Source organism: Macrotis lagotis, chromosome 5 (assembly GCF_037893015.1).
Source record: "Macrotis lagotis isolate mMagLag1 chromosome 5, bilby.v1.9.chrom.fasta, whole genome shotgun sequence".
In the NCBI taxonomy this organism is placed as follows: Eukaryota; Metazoa; Chordata; class Mammalia; order Peramelemorphia; family Peramelidae; genus Macrotis; species Macrotis lagotis.
In genome coordinates, this window is record NC_133662.1 from 20,397,464 (window position 1) to 20,411,636 (window position 14,173).

The 14,173-nt window shown below is 37.6% G+C and overlaps 2 protein-coding genes across 2 annotated transcripts in view; one reads left to right on the top strand and one right to left on the bottom strand.

The window, feature by feature from the left end:
• Positions 1-14,173, bottom strand: part of PEX39 (peroxisomal biogenesis factor 39) — a 33,725-nt gene that overhangs the window by 7,008 nt on the left and 12,544 nt on the right. The window lies entirely within an intron of this gene.
• The window catches only part of PTCRA (pre T cell antigen receptor alpha), a 48,498-nt gene that overhangs the window by 4,892 nt on the left and 29,433 nt on the right, over positions 1-14,173 (top strand). The window contains exon 2 of the mRNA XM_074190166.1: positions 5,945-6,007. The gene's annotated coding sequence lies outside the window, so the exon portion shown is untranslated. The remainder of the gene's footprint in view (positions 1-5,944; positions 6,008-14,173) is intronic.

Sequence of the window (14,173 nt, forward strand, 5' to 3'; positions counted from 1 at the left end):
TTTGACTTGAAGTTAACTATTAAGGTGGGGCTCTGGTTCCAGGATGGAGGAAACACTGTCCCAAGCTTTTGAGGGTTTTTTTTTTAGGTTTTTCCAAGGCAAACTGGGTTAAGTGGCTTGCCCAAGGCCACACAACTAGGTAATTATTAAGTGTCTGAGACCGGATTTGAACCCAGGTACTCCTGACTCCAAGGCCGGTGCTTTATCTACTGCACCACCTAGCTGCCCCTTTTTGTGGGTTTTTGAAGTTGTTTTCAGGAACACTTACCCAGAGACCTGCAAGTTCCTAATTCCTCCATGGTCTTATGAGAGGCTCTGACTGCTCTCTTGGCCTGTGTTCTGGTCTGTGGGTGACCACAAGCATACCCCTTTGCCCTGGAACAGTGAGGAGGGTCCCTGCTCTGCTGCAGGCAGTGAATTCTGTTGTGCTTCTACTCCTGGGACCCCAGACTACAACTTGGAACTGCATATGGGTGAAACAACAGAGTCCTGCCTCAGGGATAGCAAAGAGACCTCTGCAGTCTCCCCTGACCCCCTTACCAGCTATGGGCTAAGCACTCTGGAAGTAGCTGCTGGGTGGCTCCCCTGGGACCTTCACTAGACTGAGCTCCACATTCACTCTAGTGTGACAGTTTTCCTGCTGACCTTCCAAGTTGTCCTTGGCAATCCCTGGGCTAAGAAGTCTGGAAACTGCAATCATTGCCATGGACTCAAATGCCCCCAAGAGACCAGTTGCTCTGCGGGCTGTTCCTGGATGACTGGAGTCAATTCACTGCAGTGCATCCTGGGCTGTGCTGCAGGTCCTTTCTAATCCTGGTGTCTTCCAAGTTGTCTTGGGCTGGGAAATTGTTTCACTCAGGTATTTGGAGGGAGAGCTCACTCTGCCCCTCTCAACATTCAAACTTTTTGTAAGATTTTGAGTTCCCCATCTTTCTCCCTCCCTCCTTTCCCTCCACCCTCCCCTGGACATTGAGGGATCTTCCATTCATTTTCATTGGCTGTCCCCATTGCCCAGAATTCTCTCACTGCTCATCTCCTCCTCTAGGCCTCCCTAACTTCCTTCAAGTTTCAGTTATAGTCCCACTTTTTATATGCAAGAAGCCTTTACTAGTCCTCATTAGTTCTAGTTCCTTCCCCCTGAGATTCCTTCCAGTTTATCCTAAGAAAATATTGTTCAAACATAGCAGTTTGCATGTTGTGTTGTTCCATTAGGTCTGAGTTCTTTGAGAGCAGGATTTGTTTTTGCCTTTCTTTATATCCCCAGGATTTAGTATAGTGCCTCAGAAGCCACATCCCTCTTCAGACCTCAATTTTCTCATCTGTGAAATGAAGGATTTCAGGTTAGATGATCTCTCAGGTCCCTTGCAGCTTTATATCCTATGATCCTTTTCTATGCATTCTCCTCAACCCTTTACAGTCTGGCTTCTTCCTTTTTACTACTATGAAGCTCTTCTCTCAAAAGTCTCCTAATGGACAAAGGCAGTGGTCTTTTTTGTAGGTCTGGAACTCTTTGAAGCTTTTACCTGGGCACACCTGTTGTATACTTTCACTTCCCTTGGCTTCAGAGACAACACATTCTTGGTTTGATTCTTGCTTCCTTGTAGAGGATATGTGAGAAAAAAATACATTTCCTGGAATACAAGGGGTCTAAGGCACATCAGCAAGTAGTTATTAAGTGCCTTCTTTTGGCCAGGCATTAGGAATATGGTGACAAAAATGTAAGAGTCTTCTTTCAGAGAGACAAGTGTACATGTAACAGTAAGCAGGCCCACATATTGGACTGAATTTACAGAGTGTGACTAGAATACCCAATTCTAAGTCTTAGGAAAAACTAGAGTTCTCCATTTGTGGGGAGTAGCCATGGCTGGGTAACCACTTCCTCACTCTTTCTTTTAAATTGTACTTGGAATTATATTTAATGTTACAAAGTATATGTTTTCAGTCTAGGAGTACAACTCTTTTATTAGGTTCAGGATTGGATTGCTCTTGTCATTCTGAAGTGGAGGGAATTCATTCTGTCCTAGAACTTTTGGGTAGCAATTTCATCTCAGCCAACTGTCACTGCCCTCCCACCAAAAACTTGTTACACAAAAGATAAGGAAACATTTATCACATTCAAGAGTAAATAGGGGCGGCTAGGTGATGTAGTGGATAAAGCACTGGCCCTGGAGTCAGGAGTACCTGGGTTCAAATCCGGTCTCAGACACTTAATAATTACCTAGCTATGTGGCCTTGGGCAAGCCACTTAACCCTGTTTGCCTTGCAAAAACCTAAAATTAAAAAAAAAAGAGTAAATAGAAGTTCTGTTTGAGAATGAGAAGAAATCTCAGCTAGATGTAACTGTAAAGCCCATTTTTTGGCATTCCACAGGGGTGCAGGTATTGCTGGCTCCTCCCTAGCACTTCAACATATTCTGTAGGACTCTCTTGTAGGAATCATATCTCCCTACCCTGACTGACACAGCTGTTCTTTTTTTCCCCATGTTCTTAAGGACTTTATTGGATGGCTCAATTACCCACAATTATTTTTAAAAGTTCTGGGGCCTAATTTTTTTAGTATTTTATTTCCCCCCATTATATGTAAAACAATTTTTAACATTCATTTTTAAAACTTCCAAATTCTCTTCTTTTCTCCTACCCTACCCCACCCCTATTGAAAAAACAAGCAATTTGATTTAGGTTATAAATGTATAGTCAAGCAAAACATTTCCATAATTATCATATTAAGAAAGAAAAAAGGTATGTTTCAATCTGTATTCATACACTATCAGTTCTTTCTCTGGGGAAGAATAGCATTTTTCATCATGAGTCCTTCAAAGTTGCCTTGAAACACTGTATTGCTGAGAAAAGCCAAATTATATTCCTACAATATTGCTGTTGTTTTGGACATAGTACATTTCACTTTGCATCAACTCATGTGAATCTTTCCAGGTTTTTTTTAGAGCTTCCTTTTTGTCATTTCTTATAGCAGAATAGCATTCTATCAGAATCACATACCACAATTTGTTCAGTCATTCTCCAACTGATGGTCATCCCCTTGATTTCCAAATCCTTGCCCCCAGAAAAGAGCTTCTATAAAATATTCGTTCATTTAGGTCCTTTTCCTTTTTGTTTTTCATCTCTTGAAATACAGATCCAATGGTGGCATTGCTAGGTCAAAGGATGGACATGATTTTAAAACATTGGACATAGTTGCAAATTGCTCCACAGAATGTTGAATCAGTTCACAACTTCATCAACAATACATGAATATCTCATTTTTCTATACATCTCCTCCAACATTTGTCATTTTCCTTTTCTGTTCTATTAGCCAGTCAAATAGATATAAAGAAGTATCTCAGAATTGTTTTAATTTGCATTTCTCCAATACATAGTAAGCTAGAACATTTTTAAATGGCTTTAGAAAGCATTAATAATTTCATCTGAAAGCTGCTGTTATCTTTTGATTATTTATTAATTGGGAAATGGTGGCAGGACTATTTTTTTAGTTTGTTTTTTGCAAGGCAACAGGGTTAAGTGGCTTGCCCAAGGCCACAGAGCTAGGTAATTATTAAGTGTCTGAGACCGGATTTGAACCCAGGTACTCCTGACTCCAGGGCCAGTGCTTTATCCACTGCGCCACCTAGCCACCCCCCAACAGGACTATTCTTAAAAGAAATTGACCTACCTGAAGGTATGTGACTATAGCCACGTGAGTGTAACATGGGTCATGGAGCATTCACATAGGTACTCTACCTACTTTTGGCCAGCACTGAAGGACACAGGCATTTCAGGAATAATGGGAAAAACAAAACAAAACAACAATCTATTGGTTACTGAGCAGTGGATCTTTAGAAGGGATTGAGTGAGATACCCTTGTGTCTGGACTATTCCAGTAAGTTAACTAAAAATAGGCAGCCTAAATATAAGTCCTGCTTGGACGAATCTGAGAGTAGATCTTGGAACACTGATTTTTAGTAACTAAGTTTCAGCAAGCCTGTGATGGACATTTCCAGTCTTAGAGGCTACTGTGTGATTTCAATATGTTAGAGATCCTGGATGTTGAATAAACATCCACTGCTTCCATCAGTCCCTTCTTGGAGGGAAACATTTGCCACGTGACAAAAAACATGGTTCTAGAAGAGAGTTATTCGGACAATTTGGAGACCAAGTGAAATGTAAAATGACAATTTATCAGTCCCAGGAAAAAAAACAAACTCATGTTTGGCTGTGGTCTCTACTGTCCTCAACTTTGAGCTCAATTAAAAACCTGTCCTTCGTTATGCTCTTTCAGGAAGAACCATAACCCATTAAACTAGTAGAAGTCTCAATTCTGGGATCTGCCATCTCCTAAGAAGTATCCCACTTTCAGCCACCAAACTCTTGATTCCTCTCACTAATTTGACTGGATTCCATGGTTGAACTCCTTGCTCTAATGGAAGAAGCCAAATTCTTCTACAGCAAGACACTATTGCCAGTAAGTGGAGGGGAGAGGAACCCTAAGCTTCCTTTTCTCCTTGTCCCATTTTCTAAAAGAAAAAAAAAAGACAAATTTTCTCAGAGCTTTTTTTTTTTTTGCAAGGCAGTGGGTTAAGTGACTGCCCGAGGTCAACAGCTAGGTAATTAGTGTCTGAGGCAGATTTGAACTCAGGTCCTCCTGACTCCAGGGCCAGTGCTCTGCACCACCTAGTTGCCCTTCTCAGAGCTTTTAAAAATTTTTAGTTTTAATTTACAAGTATTCATTTTCGTATTGGTTAGCAGTTTTTTCTTTACCTTTTTTTTTACCTTTCCATGTGTCTCTTGAGTCTCCTGTTTGAAGTCCAAATTTTCTATTTAGCTCTACAATCATTTATTTTCTCTCCCTCAAATCCACCTCAATTTAAAAAGAAAAGAAAAACAAAACCTATGTAACAGATGTGCAGTAAAGCAAAATAAATTCCCATGTCCACATCTAAAAATGTATGTCTCATTCCACAATTTAAATCTATCATCTCTTTGCCTGGAGGTTACATTCATCAGTCCTTTGGAATCACAGGTGGTTATGGTATTTGTTACCCAGCAGAGGCCACTATTGTTGCCTTAGGGCATGACTTTCTCTTGGGGTCTCTATTTCCTTTACCCAGAGGGTGTAGGGGAAAAAAAATTCCTGGCTCAAAATGACCAGTTGGCTTAGAGATAATGAGATTAGCTCCTGAAGGTGTTAGTCTAGGATAAAGGTGACAGTTCCACCTGGCTTCCTTTCTTTGCTAAGCTAAAAATAAAAATAAACTAACAAAAAATTTTTAAAATACAAATTCATAAACTCCTTTGAATCCCCAGACAATTAGTTAATTTACTAGTCAGGAAATATTCTCTTTTTTCCCTCTTCAATTTAATATTTTATTTTTTCCCAATTATATGTAAAAACAATTTTAACATTCTTTTTCCAAAATGTGAGTTCCAAATTTTCTCCCTATATCTTCTTCCCACTCATCATTGCCAGGGCAAGCAACTTGACATAAGTTATACATGGTAGTCATGCAAAACATATTTCTATATAAGTAATATTGTAAAAGAAAACACAGACAAAAAAATATCTCCAATTTACATTCAAGCTTACCAGTTCTTTCTCTGGAGATGGACAGTACTCAGTATGATGATATTCCAAGCAGTTAAATTTAGCACCATCAAATATGCATAGTTTTCCCATACTTGATTTCACACTTTTTATAGCAAAATCTCAAATTCATTATGCCATTAAAGAGATCATTATCTAACTATGGCTAAAAAATAAAAGCTTACTAAGCAAAAAGTCTAAAGATCCAAATAATTCTTAGTAATTAGCTTTTTCATATATTGCAATTTCTCCGATTCTCTTAATAAGTCAAATTATGAACCAAGGAAAGAAAAGTTCCAACTGTTAAAAAAAGTTGTCAATCTGTGGCTGCCACTTCTACAAGTGCCTTATCTCTCAAATTCTCTTCCAGACCCTCTTCTGAGAGATATCTCTGACTCCTTCTCTACCAGAACTTCCTCTGGTTCTATCTGAGGTAAGAACCTTCTCTTCTCTTATTTGGAAGAAACAGAACTTCCAGGATCTTTAGCTCCTGAGTTTTTCTTGGAAACAATCATCCTAGCTAGCCAAAAGATCTAGTAAACATTGATAAAATTCTTAATATTTCAGAGTTGTTGTATTTACATGGTTGGTGTTATAGTCTATATTGTCCTCTTGGTTCTATTCACTTTATTCTGCATCTATTCCTATGTCCCTTGCCTTTTCAAGGTCACTAAAGGGTATGACGATTCTTTCAGTAGGTATTCCCCAGTTCCCATCAATTGTCTTTATCTAATAACCAACACCCTACAATCCTGGAGCCTAATTGAAGAACTTTGGCAATTTACTCAAAGTTACTCAGGGATCAGCAATGTTCCACACTTTTTTGACTTATTGGATTATTTACAAAATTCCTCTCTATGTTGTCACATTCTTGCTAGAGTGTGGAGGAGTGATGATGTGGATGATGATTCAGGAAAAAGGACTGGGAAGCAGGACTGCCTTTCAAAGGTCAAAGAGCTACACAAAAGAGAAGATGGCGAAGTGACAAATAACTGCAAATTCGCAGAGACATAAAAATGCTGTTCTCTTTACCTTACCTTCCTTTGAAGACAGACTTCTTGGTTGCTTTTCTGGAAACAGGGAGCAAAAGTCATTGAGATTAAGCTGAGGCTTCCTACTCATCATATAAGTGAATGGCTTCTGATTTTTCCTTTTATCTTAATGATATTTCATAAACTACATGGCCACTTTATGTTGAATTTCTGTAATCTTTGAATATGAAAGAATAGGAAGAAAGGGGAGTCTGAACTAAAATCAGAGATTCCAGATGTGAAGTGGTAGGGTATAGAACCAGAGTTCCCTGTTTTGTTTTGTTTTTTGTTTGTTTTTTGTTTTTAGGTTTTTGCAAGGCAAATGGGGTTAAGTAGCTTGCCCAAGGCCACAGCCAATTATCAAGTGTCTGAAACCGGATTTGAACCCAGGTACTCCTGACTCCAGGGCTAGTGCTTTATCCACTGCACCACCTAGCTGCCCCCAGAGTTCTCTGTTTTGAAATTTTGAGGTATAGTTCATAACTCACCCTAGCTAATTTCCAAATCTGATCACTACTACAGAGCCCCAGTTGTCTTATTGTCTTATAGTATATATACTTTGGGAGCCAGGGTCTCTAAGCTGTTTGATACAGTCGCAGCAAGAAGACTCAAGGCGGTCACACTGCCTGATGGAACAATATTTCCTTCTTCAATATATATATAGGGATTCCATGCATACCAATATTTATAGGTCTATTATTGATTGCAATATTTACTCACCCTAATAGTGGAATGGCTATAAAGGAAGGATTTCAGAGAAATTCCTTGGAAAAAACAGATTGTAAACTCTGTCCAAATTTAACAGGACTGCCTCTCTCCCTGAGGCATACACAAGGCTTCAACATTATGAAATCTCTGGAAAACCCAACCCTGGGAATTCCAAGGAGATGTCAGAATATATACAGGGAATACAGATACAAGATGGGTCAGATAGAATTCCAGGGAAATTAATAGTTTTGCCCCCCTTATCATACATAGGAATATATGAAAAAGATGGTGAGAAAATAGTTAGTACAGGTGACCGATATGTGAACTAGCACCCTTAGTTTCATGGGAAAGAATAAAAAAGTCACAGAAACCGTGGTTTCTACCAACAAATCCTGAAAGAAAAATTGGTTATTGTAAGAGTTAACAGATGGGTGGACAAGCATAAAGACCCTCACTATAGATTGTTAAGGGAGTATATCAAAAAATATTACACAAAAAAAATATAAAAAACTTTCCATTAAAAGAATTGCTTAATTAATAACTTTAAATGAATTAGCAATTATACAATGTAGTAATAAATAAGGTAAGAGATAGGTTGAGGTCATCATGGTCTGAGTAGGGATAAGAAATCAATTAACTATATAATTATTAATTAAACTTGTAATCACATGATTAAAACTTGTAACCACATGTATTATATGATTGATGATGAAAATTGTACACTTTTGTAACCAAGTAAATGATCTTATCTTGCTTGTTTGATACATACATGATTCTGAGACTATAAAAATAAATCTAAGCAGCTGACAGTCAGTCAACTTGCTCCTGCCTTTACCCCTGTGTTGACTCAACTCATTTCACCAACTCTATCCCTCCTGTCAGGTTCCAAGGACCCCCCCGGAGGCTGGACCCCCGCATATACATATATATATATACACACACACACACACACACACACACACACACACACAAAGTATTATACCAGCGACTCCATCCCAATAGAATTCTCCCTTGGAACAAGTACAAACACACAGATTGATCCAGTCTAAGAATGAATTTATCCTGTCAGGCTTGGGCCTCTTAAAAGTTATCTTGTGGGAGGGGCGGCTAGGTGGTATAGTGGATAAAATACCAGCCCTGGAGTCAGGAGTACCTGGGTTCAAATTCTGTCTCAGACACTTAATAATTACCTAGCTGTGTGGCCTTGGGCAAGCCACTTAACCCCGTTTGCCTTGCAAAAACCTTAAAAAAAAGTTATCTTGTATTCATTTCATATATAGTTGTACACAGTCATATTCAAAAATGTTACCTCCCCTGACAATATTTGCTTCTTGAGGACTGATATTATTTAGTTTTTGTCTGTGTAAGGAGGTTATTTATGTCCACATCTGTCTATCTAAAGATGACAACAGCAACAACAACATTAATGACATTAATAGAGATGACATTAATAGAGATCTCTAGAGTCTCCTTCACCTACCTTTCTACAAGAAAGATTTTAATTTCCTCCAGGAAAGGAAGCAGAAGGTTAGAGCTAGAGGATGCCTAATATGGAGATTAAAATTGTCCTGCCTTCAATAAAAGAGACTGAGGCAGAGCTCTGAGTCAGTGACACTTTATGAAACGGTCCATGGTCCTCTCCAATGAAGTGTATCTCATATCTTCATCATGAGATGTTCCCTTCTTCTGTTTTTATAAGGTTTGATACCCACATATGAAAAAGAGGCATGGTGAAATACAGAATCTCATTGATTGAAAGACCTTGCTACTGAGGGCCAAAAAATGACATATTAACAAAGGGACCATAGATTAGGTGAAGCATGGGACATATCCACTGACAAAGTGATCATAAGACAGTCAAAATGCATAGGCTAATTTCTTAGATTAGACAAGAGGAAATGGCACAGTCGCTACATTCTTGACTAGGTGGTCATAAGGGGGGTCACTTACTTGGTCCAGAGATATAAAAATAAATTGGGAATTTCCATGTAGTTGAGTTGATGAGGTTTGGGGCTCACTTGGTAAGCTAGAATTTAATTAATGAAAGAATTTCACAAAGACTCACAACTCAGAATAATAAGGAACAGATAAGTTTTATTTCATAGGTGCAAGGTTACTGTCTGTGGACTCCAGAGTAAAAAGCTAGGGTTTATATAGGCATAGAGGGGATTGCTCACATGTTGGGAAAACTGTAGGAGTAGGGCAGGTGAAGTGTAAAGGATTATGTCAGGATGTTCAGGGGTAACATTTTCATTTTGGTTAACAAAGAGCTAACAATTTGTTATTATAAGACTTCTGCCTCTGTTTCCTTCTTGTAAGATTCTCTTGGCTAAGGTCCTCCTATCTAAGCTGGAAGAATATAGGGTACATAGATCACTGTTATCAATTCAAAGGTCTGATAGAGGGGAGGATGACTGTACTCAGGAATGGTAGCAAGGGATGTTACAAGAATGTAATTTCTCAGGACATACAAAATCAGTATAGAAAATCACAAAATGTAACTATTTGTGGTCTGCCTAGTATTTTCATGTCAATTGAGTCACCTCTGCCACACAGGGATTAGTCATCAAAACTAGGCAAAACAAGGGTAGAGGATTTCTAGCTAGCTTTCTAATTGTATAAGTGATCTTACCATCTGCAGTTCATAGCTCTGGGACCCAATATACAGCGCTTAGAATCATATCAGATTGATTAATACTAATTAAAATTTGAGTAGGGATCCTCACTCAATAAATCAACTTTCTCACTACTCTACTCCTCCCAGAAAAGAGAGGAACTGAACTAGAATGATATCTATCTGTCCTCTTTTATTGTTAGTCCTAAGGGAAATAATTTTTTTATTTTTTATTTTTTTTTTTAGGTTTTTGCAAGGCAAATGGGGTTAAGTGGCTTACCCAAGGCCACACAGCTAAGTAATTATTAAGTGTCTGAGACTGGATTTGAACCCAGGTACTCCTGACTCCAAGGCCAGTGCTTTATCCACTACACCACCTAGCCACCCCGAAACAATTTTTTTTAAAGATTTTATTTGAGTTTTGAGTTTTACAATTTTTCTCCCAATCTTACTTCCCTCCCCCCCCCAACCATGGAAAGCAATCTGTTAGTCTTTATTTTGTTTCCATGTTGTACATTGATCCAAATTGAGTGTGATGAGAGCGAAATCACATCCTTAAGGAAGAAACAAAAAGTATAAGAGATAACAATATCAGACAATAAGATATCAGGTTTTTTCCCCTAAATTAAAGGGAATAGTCCTTGAAATTTGTTCAAACTCATGTCTCTTTATCTGGATACAGATGATATTCTCCATTGCAGACAGCCTAAAATTGTCCCTGGTTGTTGCACTGATGGAATAAGCAAGTCCATCAAGGTTGAACATCACCCCCATGTTGCTGATAGGGTGTACAGTATTTTTCTGGTTCTGCTCATCTCACTCAGCATCAGTTCTTGCAAATCCCTCCAGGCTTCCCTGAATTCCCATCCCTCCTTATTTCTAATAGAACAATAGTGTTCCATGACATACATATACCACAGTTTGCTAAGCCATTCCCCAATTGAAGGACATTTACTTGATTTCCAATTCTTTGCCACCATAAACAGGGCTGCTATGCATCTTTTTGTACAAGTGATGTTTTTACCCTTTTTTATCATGTCTTCAGGGTATAGACCCAGTAGTGGTATTGCTGGATCAAAGGGTATGCTCAAAATATTTTTATAATAGTATTAATCTAGGGGAAATAAATTTTAATTTAATGAAAAAGAATCCCCCAAGGTATATAGCCAAGGCAAGCCTTTCTTTACATCAAATGCCAATTCCAAAAAGACTACATACACATAGAAAATAAATCCATTTATCTAAGCCAATAGAAATAGAAATCCAAAATAAATCCAAAATTAATCAAACAAAATAAATAGAAATCAGAGAAGGTGCATAGAGATATAATCAGAGATTATACTAGACAGTACACAGAGTGAATAAGTTCTCAATCGGAAAAAATCTTAGCTCAATCACAAGAGTTCCAGATATTACTCAAGGAGAAATGTTCCAAAATCTCTAGTGAAGCTATACGTGAAAATATAATTAAGGTGCTGGCTCTTCTAGAAGTCAGCTCCTTCCAGAATCATTCTCTCATTTCAAGAATCTCTCCCTAAAGAAAGAAAATCTAAAATTACTTTCCTGTTGTAAAACTGGAAGTTGGAAGACCAAGAGCTCTTTCTCTCAAGCTCCTGCCAACTCTAACCTTCACATAACATTGTAATCTGAGTATTGAGCAATCAGTCTCCATCAATGAAGACAGTATTATTCAAATGAGCTTTGAGCTGCAGGTTACATTTCCCCTCAATCACCAAGAATAGCATGAGATATACAGTAAGCTTTAAAAAAATATTTGTTGATTGAGATTTGTTTCATTTCCATATTTATAGTCTGCCATTTCCCATATATGATCGCCCAAGTTTTCCTAGATTCTTCATATTCATTGTTTCTTACAATGATGTGAACTCAAAGTACCCAGTACAGCATCTTTGAACATAGAGAGGATAAGAAGATTACTCCCAGAAGAAATGGGATGAGGAATAAGGGAAGTGCCTTGGAGAGACTAGGGAGCATGTGTAAGGATATTTCATAACTGAATTCAACTGGCTAACCTTGCGGAGGAGAGGCTTTTTGATTGGTTTCAGGGGTATTCAAAAAAGCCTGTCAGCATCAGCCACTAATATCAAATTTTGCTACAGTCACCCTTGAGGGGTCTTGTTACCTTCTCATGGTGTCCAATGAGAGACCACATTTGGTCCAAGAAATGAAGCTCAGTGCTTAGCCTCTGTTCTGTTCTAGGGAGAGGGATTGAAGGTGCCCCAGAAGGTGCTTTAGAATCCAAATATTCTTGGCCAGGTTTTGCAGTTAAACCAGAATCAATGCCTTTAGGAGCAAAAATAGACTTTCTGTACTTATACTAGTGAAGACTAAAGTGAAGAATCAATCTCACATATGAATGTGGACTTAGCAGAACCAGTTCCTTGTAGAAACTAGCTAAGTGTTTCGCCTAAACCTTCTGAGAGTAAGATGATGTGAGGAAGATTATGGACTGAAGAAAATGTTCATTATTGCTATGTCTTTGAAGTCAATATTCCCAATGTTAAGTGTTTAAAATGGAGCTAGCTGTTAATCATAGTTATGTGGGTTCAAGCCAATGACAACAAAAGAGAAACTCTCCAACCCCTCAAGAGCCACATGAAACAACCTGGCTCCAGTAATGGGAGTCACGCATTGTATTTGCTAGATATTGTTTTTCACATTAAACTCTCACATTATATTGCTCATCTAATCTTCCCAAATCATTATGATAAATATATTACTCTTCTCTTTTAAAATTTTCAATGGTTCATCATTGCCAAACAGATTCAAATCTTCATGCCTTAGCTTGGCATTCAGTCATCTGCTTTGACATATCTCAACCTACTGTCCTTCAAATATTTGATATTCTTGTTTGTTTGTTTTTTTAAATTTTTATTTATTTAAGGTAATGGAGCTAAGTGACTAGCCCAAGGTCACACAGCTAGACAATTACTAAGTATCTGAGTCTGGATTTGAACTCAGGTTCTCCTGACTCCGGGCCAGTACTCTATTGCACTACCTAGCTGCCCTGATATTTTTGTTAAATTAACTTTCTATTTTTCCTGTAATTTTATGCCTTTGTTATCTCCCATTCTTTGAATGAATTCTCCCTTCCCATTTTCATCTTTGGAAGTTCCTCTTTTCCAAGTCCAAATCACATGAAAACTCCATTAAACTTTCCCTATTAACTTTTCCATCATCTGTGAGTGAAAAATTACACATTATAGTTCTAAAAGACTTTGTGATGGAAAATATCATCCACATCCAGAGAATGAAATGTGGAGTTTAAATGCAGACTAAAGCTTAGTATCTTCAATTTTTAAAAGTTGTTTTGGATATAAGGTTTTTTTTTCCTGTTTTGAGTTGATTGTTCTTTTACAACATGATTACAATGGATCTATGTTTAGAATGTTTATAAATGTAGAGTCTATATCAGATTGCTTTCTGTCAGGAGGAGGAGAGAGGGAAGAGAGGAAGAAAAAAATGTAAAATTCAAAACTTTGCAAAAAAAATTGTTGAAAACTACCATTGCATGTAGTTGGAAAAATAAATAATCAAATATTATTTCCTGCAAAGAAAAAGTTACATGTCCTTCCTTAAATTTTAGAAAACATTTTGTTTGGGCTTTGTCTTTTTACTTATCTTGCTCTCCCTTGTTTCTTGTGACCTTGGTCTTCCCCCACTAGATTCTTGAATGTAGGGTCTGTTTCCTATATGTTCTTTTGTCCCCAACACTAAGAATAGTATCTAACACATAGCAAACATTTAATAAATGCTGTTGCCATAACATTATTAATGGGAGAACTTAATACTTCCTTTGAAGATATAATTAAAATAGAAAGAAATTACAGAATGATGAAAAATTAACTTCCAATAGCACTAGGGGAAGAATTGAATGGATTTATTAGATGAATGAGTTCTTGTTCAAAATTTCACAGGTCATAAACAAAAATTTGTCATTCTCTAGTTCATAAAGAATATATATATATATATATATATATATATATATATATATATATGTATTAGGATTTTGCAAGGCAAATGGGGTTATGTAGTTTGCCCAAGGCCACACAGCTAGGTAATTATTAAGTGTCTGAGGTCAGATTTGAACTCAGGTACTCCTGACTCCAGAGCCAGTGCTCTATCCACTGTGCCACCTAGCCGCTCCAAGAATATTTTTTGAAAAGAATATTTTAAAATGTAAAAAAGTAGACATTTTAAACACTACTTTCATGGGCCATTGGAC